This window comes from Pleurodeles waltl, chromosome 3_1 (genome assembly GCF_031143425.1).
Source record: "Pleurodeles waltl isolate 20211129_DDA chromosome 3_1, aPleWal1.hap1.20221129, whole genome shotgun sequence".
Lineage (NCBI taxonomy): Eukaryota > Metazoa > Chordata > Amphibia > Caudata > Salamandridae > Pleurodeles > Pleurodeles waltl.
In genome coordinates, this window is record NC_090440.1 from 1,119,804,407 (window position 1) to 1,119,830,373 (window position 25,967).

Sequence of the window (25,967 nt, forward strand, 5' to 3'; positions counted from 1 at the left end):
AATCAGACACACAATTATTAAGAATATGCTCTCTCAGGATCAAGTTATACAGGCTGTCATAATCAGTAACTTTACTGCCATGTAACCACCCCTCAAAGGCCTTCACTGCCTGGTCAATAAAATCAACCCAGTCTTGTGAAGACTCCTTTTTGGTCTCTCTGAACTTTATCCTGTACTGTTCAGTGGTTAAGCCATAACCATCCAGGAGTGCATTCTTAAGAACTTGGAAATTATTAGCATCAATTTCTTTCACAGTAAGGAGCCTATCCCTACCTTTTCCACTAAATGATAGCCATAGGATAGCAGCCCACTGCCTTTGAGGGACATCCTGTACAACACAGGCCCTCTCAAGTGCAGCAAACCACTTGTTAATGTCATCCCCCTCCTTATAAGGGGGAACTATCTTGTGCAGATTCCTGGAATCATGCTCTTTTGCAGGATGACTATGGGGAATACTGCTGCTGCCACCATGGGTATCTAAACCCAACTTCTGTCTTTCCTTCTCTAATTCAAAAGACTGTCTATCCAAATCCAGCTGTTGCTTTTTAAGCTTCAGTCTGGTTTGTTCCATCCTCAACTTATTGAGTTCCCTCTCTAACATTCTGTCATCAGGGTTGGTGGGAGGGACATTTCTAGAAACAGAGCTATGATGGGAATGAACAGAAGGAGACCTGTCCCTTACAGAAGGCACCCTAACAGCTTGGTTTGCAGAAACATTACTACCAGTATGGTGAGAATAAATGCTTTTGCTATGATGTGAGACAACACTATTTATTTGGTGTGGCTCATCATCATTACCATCTATGCTAGATTGTCTAGTAATGGGCAGGCTAGGAAGTGTCTTTCCTGAATCTTTTCCTGGGGGAGTCCCTGAATCAGATTGGGAACTATTAGGTACTTTTTCAACAGATGGGGCACCTATGGCCTTATCCTGTTCTCTAAGCATGTTAAGTAACAGTTCCAAGGAAGGATTCTTCCCTACACTCAAACCTCTCTCTATACAGAGACTCCTTGCTCTTTTCCAGCTAAGGTTGTCATATGCAAGTTTGGACAGATCAACACTTTGGCCTGTGCCAGACATTTTTTAGAGAGAGTTAAAGTGATAGAAAAAGAGAAAAAAGTTTTCAGAACTTTTGGGAAAGACAGAAAAAAAACTTTTTAAACTTTTAAGAACTTTTTGAAAGTTTAGGAGTACTTTTCAGCACTTAGAAAAGAGTGAAAAGAGGAAATGCAAAACTTTTTGGCTATGTGTATATACACTGACCTTGTTTTGTATATTTTTCTCTTATGAAAAGTACAATGACAAGAGTGGTAAGTAGTCTCAAGCACTTATCCCACCACTGCACAACCAATGTAGGAGGCTGGACTGGTTTGTAGTGAGTACCAAGGGGTACTTGCACCTTGCACCAGGCCCAGTTATCCCTTATTAGTGTATAGGGTGTCTAGCAGCTTAGGCTGATAGATAATGGTAGCTTAGCAGAGCAGCTTAGGCTGAACTAGGAGACGTGTGAAGCTACTACAGTACCACTTAGTGTCATATGCACAATATCATAAGAAAACACAATACACAGTTATACTAAAAATAAAGGGACTTTATTTTTATGACAATATGCCAAAGTATCCTAGAGTGTACCCTCAGTGAGAGGATAGGAAATATACACAAGATATATATACACAATAGCAAAAATATGCAGTATAGTCTTAGAAAACAGTGCAAACAATGTATAGTTACAATAGGATGCAATGGGGAAACATAGGGATAGGGGCAACACAAACCATATACTCTAAAAGTGGAATGCGAACCACGAATGGACCCCAAACCTATGTGACCTTGTAGAGGGTCGCTGGGACTACTAGAAAATAGTGAGAGTTAGAAAAATAACCCTCCCCAAGACCCTGAAAAGTGAGTGCAAAGTGCACTAAAGTTCCCCTAAGGACAAAAGAGTCGTGTTAGAGGAATAATGCAGGAAAGACACAAACCAGCAATGCAACAACTGTGGATTTCCAATCTAGGGTACCTGTGGAACAAGGGGACCAAGTCCAAAAGTCACAAGCAAGTCGGAGATGGGCAGATGCCCAGGAAATGCCAGCTGCGGGTGCAAAGAAGCTTCGACTGAACAGAAGAAGCTGAGGTTTCTGCAGGAAAGAAAAGGGCTAGAGACTTCCCCTTTGGTGGACGGATCCCACTTACCTTGGAGAGTCGTGCAAAAGTGTTTTCCCGCCGAAAGGATGCCAACAAGCCTTGCTAGGCGCAAATCATGCGTTTGGCGTTTTTGGACGCTGCTGGGGCCCAGGAGGGACCAGGAGATCGCAAATTGGACCTGAAGAGAGAAGGGACGTCGAGCAAGACAAAGAGCCCTCACTGAAGCAGGTAGCACCCGGAGAAGTGCCAGAAACAGGCACTACAAGGATGCGTGAAACGGTGCTCGCCGAAGTTGCACAAAGGAGTCCCACGCCGCCGCAGACCAACTTAGAAAGTCGTGCAATGCAGGTTAGAGTACCATGGACCCAGGCTTGGCTGTGCACGAAGGATTTCCGCCGGAAGTGCACAGGGGCCGGAGTAGCTGCAAAGTCGCGGTTCCCAGCAATGCAGCCCAGCGAGGTGAGGCAAGGACTTACCTCCACCAAACTTGGGCTGAAGAGTCACTGGACTGTGGGGGTCACTTGGACAGAGTCGCTGGATTCGAGGGACCTCGCTCGTCGTGCTGAGAGGAGACCCAAGGGACCGGTGATGCAGCTTTTTGGTGCCTGCGGTTGCAGGGGGAAGATTCTGTCGACCCACGGGAGATTTCTTCGGAGCTTCTGGTGCAGAGAGGAGGCAGGCTACCCCCACAGCATGCACAAGCAGGAAAACAGTCGAGAAGGCGGCAGGATCAGCGTTACAGAGTTGCAGTAGTCGTCTTTGCTACTATGTTGCAGGTTTGCAGGCTTCCAGCGCGGTCAGCGGTCGTTTCCTTAACAGAAGGTGAAGAGAGAGATGCAGAGGAACTCGGATGAGCTCTTGCATTCGTTATCTAAAGTTTCCCCAGAGACAGAGACCCTAAATAGCCAGAAAAGAGGGTTTGGCTACTTAGGAGAGAGGATAGGCTACTAACACCTGAAGGAGCCTATCAGCAGGAGTCTCTGACGTCACCTGGTGGCACTGGCCACTCAGAGCAGTCCAGTGTGCCAGCAGCACCTCTGTTTCCAAGATGGCAGAGGTCTGGAGCACACTGGAGGAGCTCTGGACACCTCCCAGGGGAGGTGCAGGTCAGGGGAGTGGTCACTCCCCTTTCCTTTGTCCAGTTTCGCGCCAGAGCAGGGGCTAAGGGGTCCCTGAACCGGTGTAGACTGGCTTATGCAGAATTGGGCACATCTGTGCCCAAGAAAGCATTTCCAGAGGCTGGGGGAGGCTACTCCTCCCCTGCCTTCACACCATTTTCCAAAGGGAGAGGGTGTCACACCCTCTCTCAGAGGAAGTTCTTTGTTCTGCCATCCTGGGCCAGGCCTGGCTGGACCCCAGGAGGGCAGCTGCCTGTCTGAGGGGTTGGCAGCAGCAGCAGCTGCAGTGAAACCCCAGGAAGGGCAGTTTGGCAGTACCAGGGTCTGTGCTACAGACCACTGGGATCATGGGATTGTGCCAACTATGCCAGGATGGCATAGAGGGGGCAATTCCATGATCATAGACATGTTACATGGCCATATTCGGAGTTACCATGGTGAAGCTACATATAGGTAGTGACCTATATGTAGTGCACGCGTGTAATGGTGTCCCCGCACTCACAAAGTTCAGGGAATTGGCTCTGAACAATGTGGGGGCACCTTGGCTAGTGCCAGGGTGCCCTCACACTAAGTAACTTTGCACCTAACCTTTACCAGGTAAAGGTTAGACATATAGGTGACTTATAAGTTACTTAAGTGCAGTGTAAAATGGCTGTGAAATAACGTGGACGTTATTTCACTCAGGCTGCAGTGGCAGGCCTGTGTAAGAATTGTCAGAGCTCCCTATGGGTGGCAAAAGAAATGCTGTAGCCCATAGGGATCTCCTGGAACCCCAATACCCTGGGTACCTCAGTACCATATACTAGGGAATTATAAGGGTGTTCCAGTAAGCCAATGTAAATTGGTAAAAATGGTCACTAGCCTGTCAGGGACAATTTGGAAAGAAATGAGAGAGCATAACCACTGAGGTTCTGGTTAGCAGAGCCTCAGTGAGACAGTTAGTCACTACACAGGTAACACATTCAGGCACACTTATGAGCACTGGGGCCCTGGGTTACCAGGGTCCCAGTGACACATACAACTAAAACAACATATATACAGTGAAAAATGGGGGTAACATGCCAGGCAAGATGGTACTTTCCTACATTGCCAAAGTCATTAACATTAAATATGGAAGCTCCATAGAGCAGAATGTATATCCTCTCCTTATACCTCTCCCCTAGAGCATAATTTGCAGGTGGCCCCAGGATGAGAAATGAGCCAGAGGTATGTCAGGCAAGCTGTCTCTCAGTGACTTTAGGGGACGAAAAATAATGTTCCCTGACCTCTGGAGATAAAAAAAGGTAGACAACTAGCTGTTTGTCTTTTCACTTACATTTGAAATTCAGTTACTAAACCTTCTGCATATCTAAGTTTGCTCAATAGATTTTGATGTGTAAATAAAGCTTGTGTGTACTGAAGCCAAGTTTAGTGTTTGCTGCCTTTTAATTATGAATTGGGTGTGTGTGCTAACGTAATCCCACCCTCAGAGTCAACAAGTCCAGCCCCTGGGGCTCCCACCCTACTTTGCTAGATGCGCTCCACCCCCAAAAGGCTACCTTTAGCACATTAAACAATTTCAGAAATTAACAAACAAAAAAAACAAATAAATAAATTAAATAAGGCCCAATCACCTCAAAATACGCAGTGGTGAAGCAAGGCCTCATTCCACCCTTTCCCTTATGCACTCAGTTGACAGATTCCATAATTTAAGCTTTTCACCTCACATATTCAGGTTGCCCATTTACCACATTCCTGGTTTTAGCAATCCTGATTCATCATAATCAATGCCTGGCCCATTTCTGGCAGGAGCATGATTTCGTTGTCAGAATCCAGCACATTTTGCAGATGGGTGGATTCCGCCTTTGCCTTGGATTGTAATTGTAATTGTATTTATATAGCGCTTACTACCCCTGTTGAGGTGACAAAGTGCTTTTTGGCGAGTAGCACGCTTCTCCGGAACCCAAGAGGAATCAGTGGTGGAATAGTATAGGGAAATATGAGTACAGTATTAGTATTAGTATGAGTTAAGTTGAGCAGAGGATACGTGAGTTGGATTGACTAGAGTAATGGAGGGATAAAGGAGGGAAGAATCCAGAAGTGTTAATTGGGAGTGTATAGTAATAGGATGAAGCTTGGGATGAGTAAAGGAGAGATGACGGAGGGTAGAGTCTGAGGAAAGGTGTTAGAGTATCATAGTAGTAGGATGGGTTTTGGATGAGTCAAAGGTGAGATAAATGAGGGAGTATGTAGTAGGGTTGTTTGGGAGATCATAGTAGTAAACTGAGGTGTGGGGTGAGCTAAACGGTAGAGAGGGGAGAGCTTAGGCATGGTTATTTTGGAGATCAAAGTAGTAGAATGGTTTTGGGATGAGTCAGTGTGGAGATGGATGATAGAATGATAGAGACATAGGGTGATGGGGAGACAGAGTAAAGCTTACGAGAGATTAAAATTTATATATATATATATTTTTTTATATTTAATTATTTTTAATCTTATTTATAGATTTAATTTAATTTATATTTTGATTTGTTTTTCAAATAATAAATAATAAATAAATAGATTTGTAAATACATAGTAAGGGAATATATGTGCAAGGAATATAATAATGGGTATAATAATATGAGAAGTAAAATTGTATTGTATAAACACAGACTTTCAAGATTTGTAATATTTGATGTCAATTAATAAGTGTACTTTCCTAACATTCATTTATCTTTCCTCGATTTTCGGTAGCTAAATGCTTGCTGTTAAATAGTTAACATAACATTTGCTCATTGTGATCTAAAAAATAAAGCAGGGATTCATAAGTATCTAATATAACAACATTTCTAGGAGGTATGCAATGACCTATGAACATTTCAAGCACAGAATAATATACACACATATAAATATGTATATACACACATATATATAAATACACACATGCACACACACACACATATATATATATATATACATATACATATATATATATATATATATGTATATATATATATTTATATATATTGATATATATTGATATATATATATATATTTAACCTTGGGTAAATATATATTAAACAAGCTTAAAAAGTATGTGTATAATTTATTATTATGAAATAGTAACTATACTATTTCTCAAAGAACTATACATATCTATAACATACACATAATCAGATTTTAAATATTTATCAACACAGGCATACGCAGTCCATTGCTGTTTGAATATGGTCGTTAAGAAGGAAGAGCCAACTCTTGAGTAGTCTTCTGAAGACAATATAGTTATCAGTGGATCTTATATTTGGGTTAATGAATTCCATAGTTTGGCTGCTAAAACAGAGAAGAATGTACCACCTATTGTCTTTTTCTTGTATAGTGGTGTTTTAAGGCAGGGTGCCAATCTTGCGTGGAGGGTTATTTGTTTAATGTATTTGGTTATTTTGTTTCTGATGAAAAGTGGTCCTTTTCCATGTATAGATTTGTGGGTGATACAGAGCAGTTTGAAGGTGGATCTTCTGACAACCGGTAACCAGTGTAGTGCTCTCAAGGCAGGGGAAATGTGGACTTGTGGCTTTACATATAATAGTAGCCTGGCAGCTGAGTTCTGAATACTTTGTAGAATTTTCATACTAGATAGAGATGATCCATGGTAGAGGCAATTGGCATAATCCAGTTTGGATAGTACTAGACAGATAGTAGCTTGCACCTTGTGTGGAAATCCGAGGTGCTGGAAAATGCGTAGCAGAGTCTTCAAGGTGATGAAGCGTGATCATGCTAGTTTGTCCACTTGGGCCTTCATTGTTAACTTGGAGTCAATGGTAATTCCAAGGTTTTTACTTCCTTGGATACTTCAGGAGGTGGTTCCAGATCGTCAGGCCAGGCGCACAGTGGGTCATCATTTTTCCAGTCGCCACATGTGAGTATTTCTGTTTTGGAAGCATTCAGTTTGAGATTCAAACATTCAGCTTTTCAGTAGAAAACTGAGTTCACTTGCAGCCATGAATAAAAGTATATGGACTGATTACCTTGTCAGGCGCACTACTTTGCTGAGTGCTCTTGGCTCAGCACGCCATCAGTAGCCCACAAACAAACAAAGGGTTGTTTCCCTGATTTATCTTGTGCAATGCCAATACTGCAGCATGGAAAGCTGGAATGATCGCACACTTCTGAGGGTACCACTCATGATTCTGGGATCAGTGACATTGTGCTACTGTATTATGGGTTGCATGCTGTTAGAGTGCCCTGTTTTGTATGTGTGCGCTTTGGAGTAACTATGGCGTACGAATAAACAATTCCTATTATTTGAATGGTGCCTCGTCCCTATACACTTTAACTTATGTGGATGCTAAATACATACCCTTGGGTGTTACAGGCAGGACTGGACAAATGGCAGCTCCCCTATGGCAATGCCAAGGTTTCCCTAGTGTGTGAAAACAGATTCAAATTCCCAGTGTACACCCAGGACACCCTGACCGTGGGAAACAAGCAGTCAGATAACCACATACTTCTTGTAAGTGCACACCCTCAGTTGATTGAGCTGGCGAAGACGAGGGTGTCATATGATGCTCCTGGAGAGAAAATAAAGATGTTTCTGGAGTGCCTGAGCAGCTGGCGAAGTTAATGCATGTGATACAGGTAGCATAGCATAGCTACCTCGAGTACCACCTGTGGCATCCACCACACTGCTCATGTCACTGCATGAGCATTCATTTGCCAGACATCGGAGGGTGCAGTGTGTGACTCCACTCCCTTTGGTGGGATCCTTATTTACTGATTATGCTCTCCCATTTGGGGCCCAGTTAGCGCTATGCTCAAGGGTGTTCTTATCCTGAATCTATAATATGGTGCAAGCTCACAGGCAAATGAATGCCATTATTTCCACCAGATCATGAGCTCACCTGTTTTCCAACTCTTTTCCTCTCTTTCTCTTGACATACTGTCCCCACTTTCCTGTCCAGCTCACTAGACTCCTGATACTGATTACCTTAAAATATGACACTGTTCCTCTGTCTGGTGTGGCAGGGTGTATTAGAGAAGCTCATAGAGCTCACAAGACACTTCCCTTATTACCTCTCTCCTGATCACTCCTCCATCTCCCACAATCAAGCACATTGAGGTGGCTGTGGCTTGCGTTAAGAGCTTTACAAGCAACTAACACAACAGAGCATATATTTACATTGAGCAAGGTCTACCTTTGCTCCGGCGCAGTGAGAATCACATAACAGGCCAATATGTGGACCTTCCGTAATATCAAAATGACCCAAAAACACTGAAGATGATACCAAGCCACTGAAGTGAAGAGCATGTTTTGGGTACACAACTCTTGTGCATTCCAAAAGTGGGCAGACCCACTATATACTTAGCATGTTTCTGTAGTGCTGCTGCACCTAGATCGAAACAGAACAGAAGTATTGCAAAGGACTACTAGGGATAATTGTAAGCAATATAGAGAAAATGCCATTCTCTATGTGCCACAAAGTGCAGTTTCTTCTTGAGCAGGGCTTAATTTTTGCCAATGCTTGCAGGTGTTGGGCACCAGGAAGTATTTTTTAGATCCTGGGCATTAGCCAAGACCTTTTGATTTTAGTAAAATTATATGTATAATGTATTTATTTATTGTTGCTTTCAGCTAGCCCTCTTCATCCATTTGTCTGTTATTGTGTCATTCACATTTTAGTCTGCCCACTATGACATATAGGGCCAGATGTAGGAAACAGTTTGTGACTCGCAAACAGCAAAAATTGCCGTTTGCGAGTCGCAAACCGGAGTTTCCTATGCAGAAATGCACTTTGCGAGTCGGGACCGACTCGCAAAATGCATTTCTGACTCGCAAATAGGAAGGGGTGTTCCTTTCCTATTTGCGACTCACAGTGGTATGCAATTCCATTTGCGACCAGTTTCCATCCACTTGAAGTGGATGGTAACCCACTCGCAAATTGGAAGGGGTCCCCATGAGACCCCTTCCCCTTTGTGAATGGACCCCAAAATATTTTTTCAGGGCAGGTAGTGGTCCAAGGGACCACTACCTGCCCTGAAAAAATTCCGAAACAAAAGGTTTCGGATTTTTTTTTAAGTGCAGCTCGTTTTCCTTTAAGGAAAACGGGCTACACTTGAAAAAAAAAAAACTGCTTTATTTATAAAGCAGTCACGGACATGGAGGTCTGCTGACTACAGCAGGCCTCCATGTCAGTGAGTCACCTGAGTCGCTATGGGGCCGCAATTTGCGACCCACCTCATTAATATTAATGAGGTGGGTCTTTGCGACCCCATAGCGACTCGCAGACGGTGTCTGAGACACCGTTCTGCATAGCAAATTGCGAGTTGCAATTTGCGAGTCGCTCGGACTCGCAAATTGCAAGTCGCAATTTGCTTTGTACCTACATCTGGCCCATAGTACTGTGTAATGGGTCAGAGGTCAGCCGACGTCAGCCATTAGGAAACTTCACCATTAGTGATGGCAGTCTTCACAAGCAGCACATCCTCACCAGTGGCGGCCACCACAAATGTCAAGGGGTGTGTCGGGTGGGTATGGGAGACAATAAAATAAACAATATATTTTTTTTTAAACTTACCTGTCTGCTGCCACCCTCCTCGCTCCTCTCCCTATAATGTTGTCCCAGCAGTCCATGGGACACCAGCACAGGCTTCACAAGCAATCCTGGCACTGCTCTCATGCTATACCTAGCATGAGAGCAGTGACAGTACTGGTTTGAGCAGCTTGGTCTGCCACTCAGACAGTGCACTGAAGTCGGTGCTGTTTCTCCAACCCAGCTGTGCAAAACAGCATGTTTGGAGAAACCTAAGTGCACATGTCAGTTTGGTCGGCCTAGGACAGCTGGGCAAACTAACATGCGCTCTTAAGTGCACTCACTCCACTCCTCCTCCCCCTCCCATGGCTCAGCCCCGCACATTCCTGAACATGCTGGCTCAGAGCCAGCAGCTGGAAAATAAAACGATAATCAAATATCGTTTTATTTTTCAGCTTCTTGCTTTGAGACAGTGGGGTGACGCTCCTTCAGCATTGCGGAGAAGCCCTCCCCCCCCCCCCCCGATTCCTCACGCACAGTAGTTGTTTTCACTGCCAAGGACTCCTATAGCAATGTGTGCTTTTTTTTAGACTATTTTTTCTAAATGTATTCATTTGACTTTAAGCCATTGTGTTTTTTACGTTCAGGAAGGCCTGGTAGGCTCCCAAAATAAATATTTGCAAAAGCCATTGCAAAAGAAAACAAGCATTACCAAATCTGAAAAGCTGACAGCCAGTGGTACCCCTAGAAGAGAAAAGACAAAGAGGGAGGAAGAGAAATTTTGACAGTAGGAGGAAGCAGGGATGATGAAGAATCGGCGAGCGTGAGATAAAGAGAGAAAAAGTGTACGATTGTGACGATGGTGGCAGAAAGGGGCATGGAGTTGAATCATGACTAGGTTGGCGGGTATTCAGCAACCTCAGCGTTCTGCACTTCCTTCAGCAAGCTCCTGATGAAAACACTTTGGGCCACTGTATTTTTTCTTGACAAATAAAGCACTGACTTTGAGGTTTACCTGAGGTATGTCTGCGTTCTCTGTGATCAGTGGATTGTTATCAAATCGATTCCTGCTCTCGAAAATTATTTTAATGCCCCCCACCCCTTTCCACAACTCTTTATCGCCCATATTTCTGACGTCCCTGGAAGTTTCAAGTATAATGGAGCTGGAGTGTAAGAACAGATGAGTTGTGTTGATTTGATTAAGTGCAACACAAAAGTGAATTAACAGCCCCATCTCGTTCAAATCTCGCCTGCATCTGCGGCAGACAGCAGAGCTAGGAGCGCACAGGATTGCGACTACCCGTCGGCAATTTAAGAGCGCCCTCATCTATCTCTGGGATGCAAACTATTTAAACTCGCCCCTGTCATTTTTAACGACATCTCACAGAGGACGCCTTTAAGCTGTAGACTCATGATATCACCCATAAACATTACGGCTTCTTCAGGTTTGATTGGCATGTCAGCTTCTGGGCACAACTGGGCTGGCCTCAATGCCCGGCAGATAAAGTGCAGCTGTCAATCACTCACCGCGGTGCCCCCAAAGCCCTTGGAATGTCAGCATGAGGAGGTAGAGGTACACCGATCCTTTCAGAACTACGGTCAACACCTTCTGGGCCTGTAAATCCACACATCCCTCCAAACAGTGTTCTTTACGAGTAGGTAGGTGCGAGCCCAGGGTTGTGTTTTGTTCTCCAGGAAGCAGCGGCATGTGGTGATGCCAGTCCTGCCAAGGATGCCACGAGGCTGTTTACAATATCCCTGCAGGGAAGTTACTGCTACCAGCCTATAAAAGGTAATCGGAGCTGCTGGTGAGCCGGGCAAGAATGTAAACAGGGAATGCGTTCTCGCTTGAAATTTTCAGAAGCCTCTGCAGCTAGGAACAACGAGCTCGCATAAGAGCCTATAGGGCAATCAGGCAGGGCAAGAGGTCAGGTCAGGGCGTGGGCTGTTTATCTGGCTGTTTGCGGGCATGTTTCAGGATCTGCTTGGCAGTTTTTTATTGCTGATTTCTCTTGATACTACCAAAATAATTGCTTGCAGCTAGCACAAATGCATACAGTCTTCCATACCTAGCAAAACAACTACACACTGTCTTCAAAAGTTTAAAACTGCTCTGATTTGTAAATGTGGGGCACTTTTTTAACTATCAGATTTGCTAATAGGGAGCACATTATGGGCCATACTTGTGGCCAAGTCACCCAGCGGCATGCAGGAAGTCACCTTGCTGCACTGGGTGACAGGGAAAGGGAAGGACTGCGCTGTATTTAAAGGAATACGGCGCATTCCTGCCTTTGTCCCTGTGCTGCCGATGTTTTGGCTGCCTAGCGCCTACGCAGGTGCCCTTGCACCGGAGTCCAAGGGTTGCTTCGTTGTAAGGAGGATTTGTTTTTGTGCAGGAAGCGGCACCTTTCTGCACAAATGAAATCCCTTGAGTCATTTTCCACTTTCTATGTGTGCTGCACAATGCAGCATACATGGAAAGAGCAAAAAATCTCCTCATTACTCCTCACATGGGAAGTCGTAGCATTTTGACGGATTCCCAAGTCTACCACTTCTGGTAAATATGGGAATGCATCAAGATCCATTGATGTTGCGAGGGAACACCCATGAAACAAACATGGAATGCCTGCCTGAAGCACAGCAATGCAACGCAGCAATTTGAGCTCCGTTGCTTTACTCCAGATTTTATGGCAAGACCGGAGGCTCCTATTATGCATTCTTTTCTTGCTTTAATTAAAACAGCAGCAAGTGAAGAGAACAACAATTCCCATGAGCATGGCAGAAACCAGCCAATGGGAAACAAAAGGTAGTCCAATACCAGTAACCAATGAATAACCACATAAGCCATTATGACGTAACTGGACTGCGAACAGCCCTCTTTTCTTGCTGCTCGCAATCCAGTTAAGTCGTCTTTTATTATTCCTCTTATAGTATGGGGCATTATTTTTTATGGTTATGGTCATTTTCCTTTGTTCAACGCGTAATGTTATGATTGTTGCTGTGATAGCACACTGTTTGTTTACCAGTCGGCATGTTGCCGCATTACCGTCGTGCTCCCACGCTCTCAGGCACGCGCTCGATTGATTTAACGGTTTTAAGCGTTCCTCGCGTTGTGCCATTAATTTGACGACGCGCGAGGAACGGTTCATTCCCGTGTGCCTCCTTCGCATTGCCAGCTCTTTGCATCGCTTACCGACGCTTTTCTTTTTCTGGAAAATTCAACCGCTTTTACAGCAGTTATTCCGGGCACGTCCTCTGCCTTCAGGCTCGCCGACGTTTCTCAGGACTCACAGTAGGCAGCATTAGACACGCCCTAGGGCGGAGCCGTTTCTTAGTTTCTCATTCCATTCCCTTCTCCATTAACCCCTTCTTATCCAGTTTTGTGTAAACATGGATTCTGGCAGTTCAACCTCACGACAGGTGGAACCTGAAGAGGTTTCTGCTATTAAGCAAGATATTAGTCATTTTATTCAAAATTCGGTTCAACAAGCTGTTAATAATTCCATGAATAGTTTGTCAAAAACATTAGAATCTTCAGTTTTGACAATGTTTAATAACACATTTAATGCCCAGTCTGCAGGGGAGTGCAGATAGCGCCCTTCACTTATTACCAAGAGTTCACATAATTTGGCGCAGAAGGTTTGTGAGGTTTCCTCACCCATGGCAGAGGACGCGGCTCCTCAAAAGGCTCCAATTAAGGCAAAATCCAAGAATATTTTGTCTCCCTTAGTTATCACCTCCATTCCAGATACTGATGACGAGGTACCCGATGCGGATTCAGATGCTGATCCATCTGATCAAGATGATTGTGACGCTGCACCTATCCCAAAAAGACCTAAAATTTCCTCTTCCAACATCACTCCACTTCTAGATTCGGAAGGTTTGCCTATGTTTGACCCCTCCTTCATATTACACCCCAATTCAACTGAATGGTTCCCGGCTACTCATGTGGGAGAATATGTTTCAACCAAGTTATTTTGCCCTTTAGATAAGCAAACCTGCTCTAAACTTAAATCCGAGTGTCCTCGTCCCTCTCTAGAGCATAAGGCATCCGTTACTCCTTCTATTGACCAACCCATCCTCACCTTCTTCACTAAGTTTGGAAAGGATCCCAGGAAAGGGGTAGATAAAGCCTGGTCCTCTTGCCAGGACAAATTATTAGACATCATTGGACCTCTCACACGTATTTTCGACATGGCAGAGTCCGCCAGAATCGATGGTTCCGCAGTGGATCCTGAAGAATTTTCTCTATGGGTCCAAAGATCTGTCTGTCTGTTAGGCAATGCCAATGCCGCGATTTCACAAGAGCGTCGCAAAGGGATTTTGCTCAAACTGGATCCCAAACTGGTTCATTTAGCTTCACTTCAAGCGCTCTCCAACACAGAAGGTTGTTTATGTGGTAATAACTTTATCAAAGAACTGGGCAAGTACGTTGCTACTTTTACTTCAATCGATAAGGCTCAACAATCTTTAAAGAAAATGTTCAACCAACGGGTTTTCAACAAGGCCGGCAGAGGCAGGAGCCGCTTTGCCGGCCGTCCATATTACAACCAAGGCTCCCGTGGCAACTACACCTACAACTCTTCATACCAAGACTTCAGACCCCAGTTTAATCCCGCAAAGAGCCAGAGGTTTCCGTACCAGAGGCTTCAGGAACAACAGAAATGCCACCCAATCAGGTAAATCCTTTTCCTTCACTCGTACATGTGGGCGGTCGACTTTGCCATTTTCTCCCAAATTGGCTAGTAATGACTTCAGACCCTTGGATTCTCAATACTGTTCGAGGTTACACAATAGAATTCTATTCAACTCCAATACAATCGGGGGCCCCCCCTTCCACGATTTTCTACAGATATGTCCGCTCTTATTTCCTCAGAGGTCCAAACCCTTCTTCAAAAGAGAGCTATTGCCTTTACTCAACCCCATCCTCTAGGCTTCACCAGTTCCATTTTCCTAGTTCAAAAGAAGAACAAGAAAATGAGGCCGGTTATCAATCTCAAGTTTTTCAACCAATTTGTGGTTTACCGTCACTTCAAGATGGAAACCATTCTCCATCTCAGAGATTCTCTCCTTCAAAACGACTGGATGGTCCGCTTGGATTTACAGGATGCTTACCTGGTAGTTCCAATCCACCCGGATCACAGGAAGTTTCTTCAGTTTCAGTGGCTAGACCAATTCTTTCACTTTACATCTCTTCCTTTCGGTCTGTCGTCAGCTCCATGGTGTTTTACCAAACTCATGAAGCCAGTGATAGCACACCTCAGAGCACAGGGGGTGAGACTTCTTATTTACCTAGACGATATCCTTCTCATGAATCAATCTCCTCATCTACTCTTATCCCATCTCAACCTTACGTGTTCTCTTTTGGCAGATCTTGGCTTTATCATCAACAAAGAGAAGTCTATTCTTCTTCCTACCCAAACTATAGAATTCTTAGGTTTTCTTATAAATTCCGTTTCATCCACGCTGCTTCTCCCTTCTGCAAAGATCAAGTCTATAAAGTCAGAGATCCTTCAAATTCTTCGTCATTCGTCCATTTCCCTGAGGACCCTTGCCCGGGTCTTCGGTCTTCTCTCCTCATCCATTCAAGCCATATTCCCAGGCCCTTTGCATTACAGAGCTCTCCAACGGTTAAAGATTCAACATCTTCGCAAAGGTCTTTCTTACGCAGATGTTATTCCCCTAGATCACGATTCTCGTACAGAACTGCAATGGTGGATAGACCATTTAGATGCTTGGAACGGGAGGACTATCTTTCCATCAGCCCCAGATCTTGTATTAGAATCCGATGCAAGCCTAACCGGTTGGGGGGCCCGCTGTGGACCAATCTCGACTGGAGGGCCATGGTCTTCAGAGGAGTCCAGATTGCACATCAACTGTTTAGAGATGCTTGCAGGCTCCTTTGCAATCAGAAGCCTAGCGAAGAACAGGGTATGCTGCGCTATCCTTTTAAGGATGGACAACATTTCCGCGGTCCGCTATATCAACCACCTCGGGGGTACAAAATCCAAACCCTTAGCAGAACTGGCAAAAAGTTTTTGGGAGTTTTGTCTCGCAAACCAAATCTCAGTCCAGGCAGAGTATCTTCAGGGATCTCTAAACTCCATCGCCGACTGGCATTCACGTCATTTTCGCGATTCAAGCGACTGGAAGCTCCACCCCGCACTATTCCAATTTCTTCAAGGCAGATGGGGGCCCATGTGGATCGATTTATTCGCGTCCCGTCTCAACACACAACTTCCCCAATTTTACAGTTGGAGACCGGACCCTTCAGCCCAGGCCTACGATGCTTTCCTTCAGGACTGGTCCAAGTCCCTTTCTTACGCTTTCCCTCCTTTCGTTATGATCAGCAGAGTTCTTGCTCAAGTCCGGCGTCAACAAGCTACTTTAGTTCTTATCGCTCCTTTCTGGCAATCCCAGATTTGGTTCCGAACTCTTCTGGAACTGGCCATAGACTTTCCTTTTCTCATTCCTTCTTTCCAGGATCTTCTTCTAGACCCTCTTCAACGTCCTCACAACCTCATTATAGACAACCTTCTTTCCCTTTCAGCTTGGAAAATTTCGGGAATTACCAGTCTTTCCCTTGCATTTCGTCACAAGCTTCGGAATATATCAAACAATCCTGGGCCCCTGGAACAAGGAATGCCTATAAGTCAGCCTGGACTTTATGGCACAGCTGGTGTTTGGGAAAACACATCGATCCCCTTTCAGCAGATGTTACTTTTATAGTGAATTTCCTCGCTGCAGAAGCTAGCAAGTGCAAAGCGTTCCGTACTATTAATCTGTACAGGTCTGCCATCTCATCGAACCACCGCCTCGTCAATGGAAGGCCAGTGGGAGAACACCCGCTTATTTGCCGACTTCTAAAGGGAGTAACATTTTCTAATCCTCCTCTTCCTAAATACAGAATTTTGTGGGATGTTAACATTGTACTGAATTTCTTCCTTTCCTGGCCCGATAACCCAGCTCTTACTTTAAAGATGTTATCGGCTAAACTCACCATGTTGTTGTGCCTTGTATCTCTTAAACGAATTTCTGACGTCAAAGCTTTAGATATTTCTTCTCGTCAGTTTACTCCTTCTGGAGTATTATTCACTATTTCTAGAAGAACAAAAACAAATTTGCATTCTGTTTTTTACCCTTATTTCCCTGACCGTCCTAAATTATGTGTAGCAAAATGTTTGAAAGTATATGAGCATATGACTGCGCATCTAAGAACGTCCTCATCTTCCCAACTCCTTATTTCCTTTCGAAAACCTCACAAGCCCGTATCCGCTGCTACTTTGGCCCGTTGGGTTAAGTGGATTATGTCATTGGCTGGTATCGACACTTCCATATTTGGAGCCCATTCTTCCAGGGGTGCCATGGCATCCAAGGCTTTTTGGGCGGCATCACATCTGGAGGACATTCTTAGATCTGCAGATTGGTCTAATGATAATGTGTTTAGAGTTTTTTATTGAAAACCAGTTGATAATACGGTTATGAATGTTATTAATTCGCTTTAAACATGCATAATAGGAGCCTCTGGTCTTGCCATAAAATGTAGATTTTCCTAGTTTTAATGACGGAAAGTCTTAATTTTATTAAAGACACGGAGGCGAGTATTATCCCACCCGTTGTTTTCCTGATAACTACCGTTGTTTATTTGTCTTCCCTCCCTTTAGTGGCACCAGCGGTTCAACCTTCTACTTAAGCCATCTTCTTCTTGTACGGAGGGATCATCATCGTCAACGCTTTCTCCATATCCTCTTCTCTGCTTGGCGGATCATCAGTGTGCCTCCCTTCATCGGCAGTTCCCTGGCCTCATGAACTTCTGCACCGAGTTGTTGTCATTCATCATGGCTCTGTTAATTTTGGCAGCTATATTTCCTTTGTTTCGTAACAGCTGATTTTAAGCGCAAGAAAAGAGGGCTGTTCGTAGTCCAGTTACGTCATAATGGCTTATGTGGTTATTCATTGGTTACTGGTATTGGACTACCTTTTGTTTCCCATTGGCTGGTTTCTGCCATGCTCATGGGAATTGTTGTTCTCTTCACTTGCTGCTATTTTAATTAAAGCAAGAAAAGAATGCATAATACTCGCCTCCGTATCTTTAATAAAATTAAGACTTTCCGTCATTAAAACTAGGAAAATCTACATTTATTAAGTCACTCAGGGCCACGCAAGGTGGGCTTGTGTGTCTTCATAAATTGCATTTTGGGCTTGCATCATGCATGCACCACATAGCCTAGAACAAGAACGGCGTATCTCCACTTATAATTTTGTCCTTTAATTTGGTACCTGGGCCTATTTTCCATCTCAGTCTGACTCTGGGACAGGCAGATGGCTTAGAAGTCAGAATCCTAAAAACCTGGAGGTGCTGCAGAACTATGAAGGTCCTTGAGTCACATCACAGAAAAGGCCGACCAAGATTCCCTGGTACAGGAACATTTTGCACAAATCCTGATTCAAAATTTAGCCCAACTAACTGCACAAAATGTTGTTTTTATCTCTGGGTTTACAGTGCAACTGTGACTTGTTCAGTATTAATTGATGGAAATCTCAAATTACCTTATTCAGTAGAAAATTGCCCAGTGCCACTGCAAAACTGCCCATATCAGTTCAACTTACGTGATCTGGCGCACTTTATCCTCATTGGCTTAAGAATGGAATGTAGACACTTATATGATTAGGTAACATTTTTTTTGTCAGATGCATGGCTACATGTGTTCACCTTGAAAAGAACTTAACCGCCCCCTATGGATAAGCTTTCACAAAGCCAACAGGTCTTGCAGCTTTTAAACATCACATTGGCAGGTTTTTGAAACACTGCAGTCAGCACAGATTTGCAAGCATCCGTGGGAAGTGTCAACTGCTACAGGTTATGAGAGGCATTTTGTCTCAGCAATATAAGCATGCGTCTTCTCAACTTACCCCAAACACAATACCTCAAAGAACTATTTATAAGAAGTTGGATCCTGGCACCAGCCCCTAATCATGTCATCGACCCCTCCTCTCAATGCCCATTTCCAAATCTGGTACTAATGCTTTCAAGATTAAATACTCCCCAAATCTTTCCAAACATGCAATGAAAAACTTGAAACACAGGACCTTTAGAGACTTACCAGAAACACTCTTCACAGACCAAAACCATTGCCAGCACAAACGTTCCCTTAAAACCAACCTCCCCCTCTTCTCAAACAACACTTGGTCTATGGATCAGATTCTTCCAATTATTTTTCCCATCTTTGTCTCTCTCCAACATCCCCTTTGGATGCAAACTCAAACTCTTTTCAACAAGCTCTTTTCCTCGTTCTCACACCTCTTTTGAAGAATATACATCCTTACTTTGGCTGCATTCCAGTTTGGTGACTCTCTGTCTTCCCGTCACTCCTTCCTCATCACCCCCTGCGGACCCTCCCCCCACCTCTTTCTATCATACCAAGAGACAGCTGCCTACCAGACCCAAACACAACCTCCCCTTGACAACTCAGACCTATTCAGACCTACTCCATCTCCTAAACAGTTATACAGCTTCAAATTACACTACCCCCTCCTCCTATTCGCCCTTTACCCCCGCTCTTACCATACCGTAGGAGACTGCCAGATTTCCACCATCTTCTCTGACTGCATTAAAACTAACGCACACCACTTCAGTGCACGCTCATCCCCTCCGTAACTTGATACAAGTCCCAAATAGCCTCCTGGATCACCCAAGTCAGAAAGGCAACAGCTTCACCCTTAACTGCATGCTACACAATTGTCATTCTGCAGTCAAACTTTGTCTTGAGCTATCAGACTTGATCACAGCCCATAATCTTGACATCCTGATCCTCACGGAACTGTTGCTCAATGCCTCATCCAACCATGCTCTTGAACTTCTTCTTCCTCCTACCTACTCCATTTTGTGGTGCGACCTAGAAGACAGACACAGTGGAGATCTTGTACTCATTCACCATAACCCTCTGAGATGCTGAACCCTCCCAATGACTCACTTTCAGTCCTTCGAAAGTTTATCAGTGGAACTGTCCACAACCACTACCTTCAACCTCAGATTGAATGTGATCTACCATCCACTGGGTCAAACAACACCTTCATCAAGAAACGTATAGATTACTTCACCTCTCATTTTATCAGCTCTGACAACAATATTTTCCTCAGTGACCTCAGCATCCACTGTGGAGATGTGGGCAGTAGTGATGTAGACACTTTTACCTCCTTTCTCAAACCCAATGAAATCTAACAACATTGTCATAAACCTACACACGATAAAAGCACCATTCTGAATCTGATAATCTCCAATTCCCCCATGACTCCCTTAAATCGGTTGAGTTTGTACCGTGCAAATCAATATAACCATGGTCATTTTTCTTTCCAATCTTTGAGCAGCACCTACTATGAACTAGCTCCAAATTAAAACCTTTAAACCATCATCAGGACGCTATTCCAGAAACTATCAGCAAATCTCTTGCCACACACCTACTCCCCATATGGACCACCTTGGTCAATTCCTTTCTTAATCAGGGCCTCTTCCCTGAATGACTAAAAATGGGTCAAATCACTCCTCTCTTAAAAAAAACAACCTCTTGATTCTCCCCCCAGCTCACTTCAACCTCTACCTAGAACCACTATGTGTGATTCTCAGAAACCCTGGGATTCTCTTCCACCTCTACGTAGACGATACCCAAATATACTTGAAAATCTCATCCCGGAGGACTTTGCCCTGCTTTTAAATACACCCTTAAAGATTCAAAACTGGATATCTAACCACCATTTAAAACTCAACCCAAATAAAACAGAATTTCTTTTGATCTGAAAGCTAAAATGCATGCTCAAGAATGGATGGCCAACTTTCCCACCTTTGTAGGCTGCCCTGCCATTGTCAGGAGTGCCAGATCACTCGGAATCACCCTAGACAATCGTCTTAATCTCCACAGCCATGTGGCAGCCATGGCCAACTGCGCACAACACCAGCTTAGGCAGCTTTGGGGCATCAGACAAATGATTACGGAACAAGACCTCAAAACAGAAGTGCACTCTCTCGTTCACTCTAGACTAGCCTATGGAACTGCTCTTCTCTCAGGTATTTCCAAAGTTCACCTAGGCCCACTGAGAGCAACACTACTTGCTGCAGTAAGCTTTGTCTAAGGTTTCAAGAAATTTGATAACATTCCTGCTGCCTTGTTCTGCTTCCAAGGGCTCCCCATTGAAGCACAGGCCCAATTCAAAATTGCTTTCATCACCCACAGCGCACTGCACTCCTCCTCATCCACCTATCTAATTAAGAACCTGAAAATCACTGGAGCAAATAGGGGTTCCAGAAATGCCCAATCCCTGCTCCTGGAATCCCCCACCTTCAGGCCAGAATGATACATGAATCAGTCCTTCTCTCACAGCACCAGTAGAATCTGGAACTCTCTGCCTCCGTAACTCAGTCTCACCATCTGCCTAGCAACCTTCAAAAAGGACCTGAAGCTCCTCCTATTTGAAAGACATCTTGGTTAATTCACCTTCTACCAATCTACTTACTTTCTCCAATGTGCCCTCATCTGCTTCGTTCAACTGTTCATGTCCACCACCCTATTGTTGTAACTGTCTCATGTGGTAATTCTTGTATACATACATTGACATAAATGTCAGAGTTCAACTACTATTAATATAACCCTGAATTCTGAGTGTTTTAAAGTGCTCTGATGTCTTTGGGCTATATCCGTGCTATATAAAATTGCAAATAAATAAAATAAATAAAATTTGATCAATGAACAAACCTAAGTCATGCAACGTATGTGGAAGAGATGCATATATAAATATATATACTGGTGGTTGCCAGTAGTTAGTTATAGTTAGGACCATGTTTCTGTAGAAAAATAATTTTAGACTTTCCTATACATTTGCATCATTTGACGAATCTTCACAAAATTTTCCAAAAACAGTGTGACACTGATTCTTTCTGTGCATAAAATCTTTTGGGGTGAGCAGTCAAGTGGGAGCCAAGAGAAAAGGGGGTGGGGGCTTAAAAAAAACTGCATTTCCCATGTTAATGCCCATAGGAGTGTTGAACACAACTACAACTCGAACCACTTGACGGAATTACCTCACATTTGGCAGAAAGCTAGATTTTAGTACACAGATTGTGCTTTTTGTTACTTGCTGTAAATTCTTTCAGTAGTTTTCAAGGTATTAAAGGTAAATCAATTTGCATATCTAGGGCTGTAGATTTGGTGACAAATGCACAGTTATTGCTGCAATTTCAAAAATACGTCAGCCATGAAGAATGCTGTGATTGGCTGTCCACAACCCGAGCAGAAAGTTGCAGCCACTATTTTAGGTATGGGACTTGGTCCCCAGTGCTGAAAATACCAATCAAAAGGGCCATAACTGTCAGGGTAGAGGTTCCCTGACTCCATGGGTGGAATATAGGGCTCTTTTAGGAACGCCCGATGTGTATAATATGTCTACATGCGATATTTGCGAATTTGTTGCGACCATCAACCCGGCCCCCATGTAATGTTGTGACTTATATTCAAATATCAGCAAAAAATATATATTCACAGACTCATTCAGACACTAATGCATTCACTCACAAATGCGCTCAGAGATTTATGAAACTTCTCACACATGCACTAAATGAGTTAAGGTGATTATAGAGGGTTGCCTGCAGGGACTAGCCACATGCCCTCCAGCTAACTACCATCGTGATGTATGTGACCCATGGTTGGGTGGGTATAGGGGGTTGGCTGCATGTACTACCCACAGGTCAGGCCCTACAGCTAACTTCTGTGGTGCACAGCTGAAGGTTGTATATGGAAGGGGTTTATAAGGGGTTGGCCACAGGGACTGGCCAACACCCACCATGCACAGTCGAAGACGGCACGAGTTATAGTTACCTTAAGGTTCAAGTTTAGATACTTGAAATAACTTTAACTATAACTGCTGAATTTCTGTTGTTTGTGTGAGTAAATTCAAAACATAACTATAACGTCCCTGTAACCTTTGTTTTTTTCAATGAATTTGTATTGTTTTTTTAAATTCGATTTCCTAACTATAACGTCCCTGTAACCTTTGGTTTTTCAGTGACTATCTATCTATATAGATATCTATTCATACATACATATATATATATATATATATATATAAAACCTACTGGTGTTTGCCAGTAGGTAGTTATAGTTGGGACGTAGTTTCCATAGGAAGAGTATTTTTTTCTGCCAATAACTGTGGCACCGCTAGACAAATCTTCACAAAAATGTTTAAATCTATACTCCAGTGGGTTCAGCTGCTGTCTTGAAAGTTTTGGGGTAATCCGTCACGCCGGGGATGAGAAAAAGGGGGAGTCCCAAAATGCATTTTATCTATGCATTTTCCCATAGTGATTTTGAACGCAACAACAGCCTGAACCACTGGCCGGAATTACACCAAATTTTGCAGAAAGCTAGCTCTTGGTCCAGGAAGCATTCTTATTGTGATTTGGTGAAAATCTGTTAAGCAGTTTTGGGGTAATTAGAGACAAAAAATAATATCTAGGGACTTGGATCCTCTGTGGATCCAACTGTCCTTGTGCTGGTATCTGATTGGATGCCGACACTTCAACAAGGAAGTGTTGACAGTCATCTTGGGACTCATCTTCAGCTGGGTACCACAAAAACAGTAAAAAAAACATTTTTAAAAAGGGAGCCATGGTAGGGTCACCCTGAGCCCCTAACCTTGGTCTAGGGGTCCCTCAAGGACCCTGCCAGGGCTAAAAGGCATTTTTTTTAAATCTCAGAAGAATCCACAGATCCAGATCAACGGATTGTTCTGACATTTTTTTTAAAAAGGGCAGTTGTCCACCCTTTTTTAAATTTTGATCCTGGGTAGGTCAGGTCCTCGGGGCATTGGGGGATTGAAAAGGGACCACCACCTCCCAGGGACTATGAAGCAAAAATGTGTGAGGGGCTGCGCAGCCCCTCTGCACCCCAGGTCCACCACCTCCCCAGGGCAAATTCAATATTTAAAATGGGGGCGGCCTGTAACGCCTCCCTCACAGCCCTGGAGACTGACACCTCCCCGGGGCTCATTCTGAAAGTTATGACTCGGGGGCCTGCATAACTAGTAACTATAACTCGGGCCCTAAGGTAACTATAACTCATGCCCCGCCGTGCACTGCTAATTACCCCACAAATTACACACTCATGACATCTTCGATAACATCATTGATAAAGTCACTGTAAGATCTGCAATAAAGTTTTGAACACTTACCTGTGCATGGCAGGCGTGAGATATAGTTACCTTAGGGCACGAGTTATAGTTACTTGAGGTAACTCTGGTGAATTTCTATGGTTCCGTACGTTTAAAATGTGAGCCTAATTATAACATCCCTGTAACCTTTGTTTTTTAAAGTGAATATATATATATATATCTACACATACACAGACATATGTATCTAGAACTAGATAGATAGATAGATAGATAGATAGATAGATAGATAGATAGATAGATAGATAGATAGATAGATCGATAGATAGACAGATTACCTACTGGCAGTCACCAGTATGTAGTTGTAGTTAGGACAATTTTTTCCTTAGACAGAGCACGTTTTGTTTTGCTAAACACAAAAAATGCTGCTTGACAAATCTTCAATACATTTTCAAAACATATGCTTTCGTAGATAGAACATTTTGTGACTACTTAGCTCAGTTTCATATCTCCATACCTGGGCACTGATTCACCAAAATGCCTGGAGTTGCAGAAGAGTCTAGATGCACTTTAACAGCCCCCACGTGACCTTGTGAGTAGATTCCTTGTCCATACTTTCTCCCTGAACAGCATCCTATTTGATGCTGAGAAGCTGTGGAAGGAGTTTTCTTAGAGAGCCCTCGTCTCTTTCCATTTCCATCAGTAATGAGATGGTTGGTGAAGGGTAGTCCAAGGGGTATGAAGGGGAAAGCCACTTTGATGTGATTCCAGCCTGGATGTTCAGGGTCTCACATATTACAGATATACTCCTGGCAGAAATCAATGTTTTTTACCCATTACCTTGGAAACAGGATATTACTTAATTCAAATTGAAGAGTTCTGACTAAACCAAAACAAAAGTTCAGTATCCAGCTTTTATGTGCTACAGCTGGGAAGCTGATTAACAACATTTTTATGTAAACAAAGTTGCTGCACTGCTTTGCATGAAAAGGAGAGAGCATAACAGCACCATATCAACTAAGATATGGTGCTGTTATGCTCTCTCCTTCAGGGCTGGCTTAATTTAGACTGCCCTGTACTAATGCACACACCTGTGCAACATGGTGCAAGAGTGTTTTTGTGATGTCAAGCTTACGTTTTATTCCAGCACCACACTTAACAACTTTGTATCTGTCCTGTACGGGGCAGCACACATGCAAAGTTGGAAAGGTTTGGAAATGATAACTCTTTTCTCCAATTGTATGCCGGCCTCCAGGAGGTTAATTTCTTAATGCCAATCCCTTTCTACCAAAGGCAGTAGATAGGGACTAGCATCAAAATCCAAGGTTGAGTGTGATGTAACTGAAATGTTATTGCTACTTTGACGTCACAATAATAATTGATACGTGACTGAGTTTGCATTTTATTGTCTGAAGTTCTAACAAGTTTACTGTAAAGTGGGGCACTGAAAGCTGATTTTAAAGTTTATTCACTATAGTTCTTACTAAAATGATAATGAATTTCCAGAAGGAGATGTTTTAAATGTTACATGTTGGTGTCAAAAATATAGTTCTCCATTGTACCTATTGGAATCTATTAATAAAGTTATTTAATTTTAAATCTACTGTAAGATGAACACTGACAAAGATCATTAATCATGAATTCATAATTTTGAATCTTATCTGTGCATTACATAACATAAATGAATGTGCCATTTTAATTCACTGTAGTTCACTGTAGTTAGCCTATGTGAGGCCTGCAAGGCCCTGTTTCATAAAATGTGTGGAAACATGTTTAGTCATTCTTGTTATTGTCATATTTCTTTTCGACTTCGTCTCCACCGAATGTTACCTTGGAAATAGATGTACTATTATTTTACGCATAGAAAGCATGAGGATGTAACCTTGAACGCATTACATCGAGGAACTGTGGAAATGGACGATATACAATTACTTCAAATCATACAGGAGAAGAGTGTGGATGCCTTTCCTATGTTGGTATTGGGAATCTTTCCTGATGTTTAAAATGACATATGATGGTCTATGATTGGACAGTTCAACCTTCCAATTTGTGTAGTGTGATGGA

The 25,967-nt window shown here is 43.3% G+C and overlaps 1 long non-coding RNA gene across 1 annotated transcript in view; it reads right to left on the reverse strand.

The window, feature by feature from the left end:
• Positions 1 to 11,412, reverse strand: part of LOC138285005 (uncharacterized) — a 67,071-nt gene extending 55,659 nt beyond the window's left edge. Inside the window, exon 1 of the long non-coding RNA XR_011201491.1 lies at positions 11,277 to 11,412. This is a non-coding gene — a long non-coding RNA (uncharacterized lncRNA). The remainder of the gene's footprint in view (positions 1 to 11,276) is intronic.
• Between the last annotated feature and the right edge of the window lie 14,555 nt (positions 11,413 to 25,967).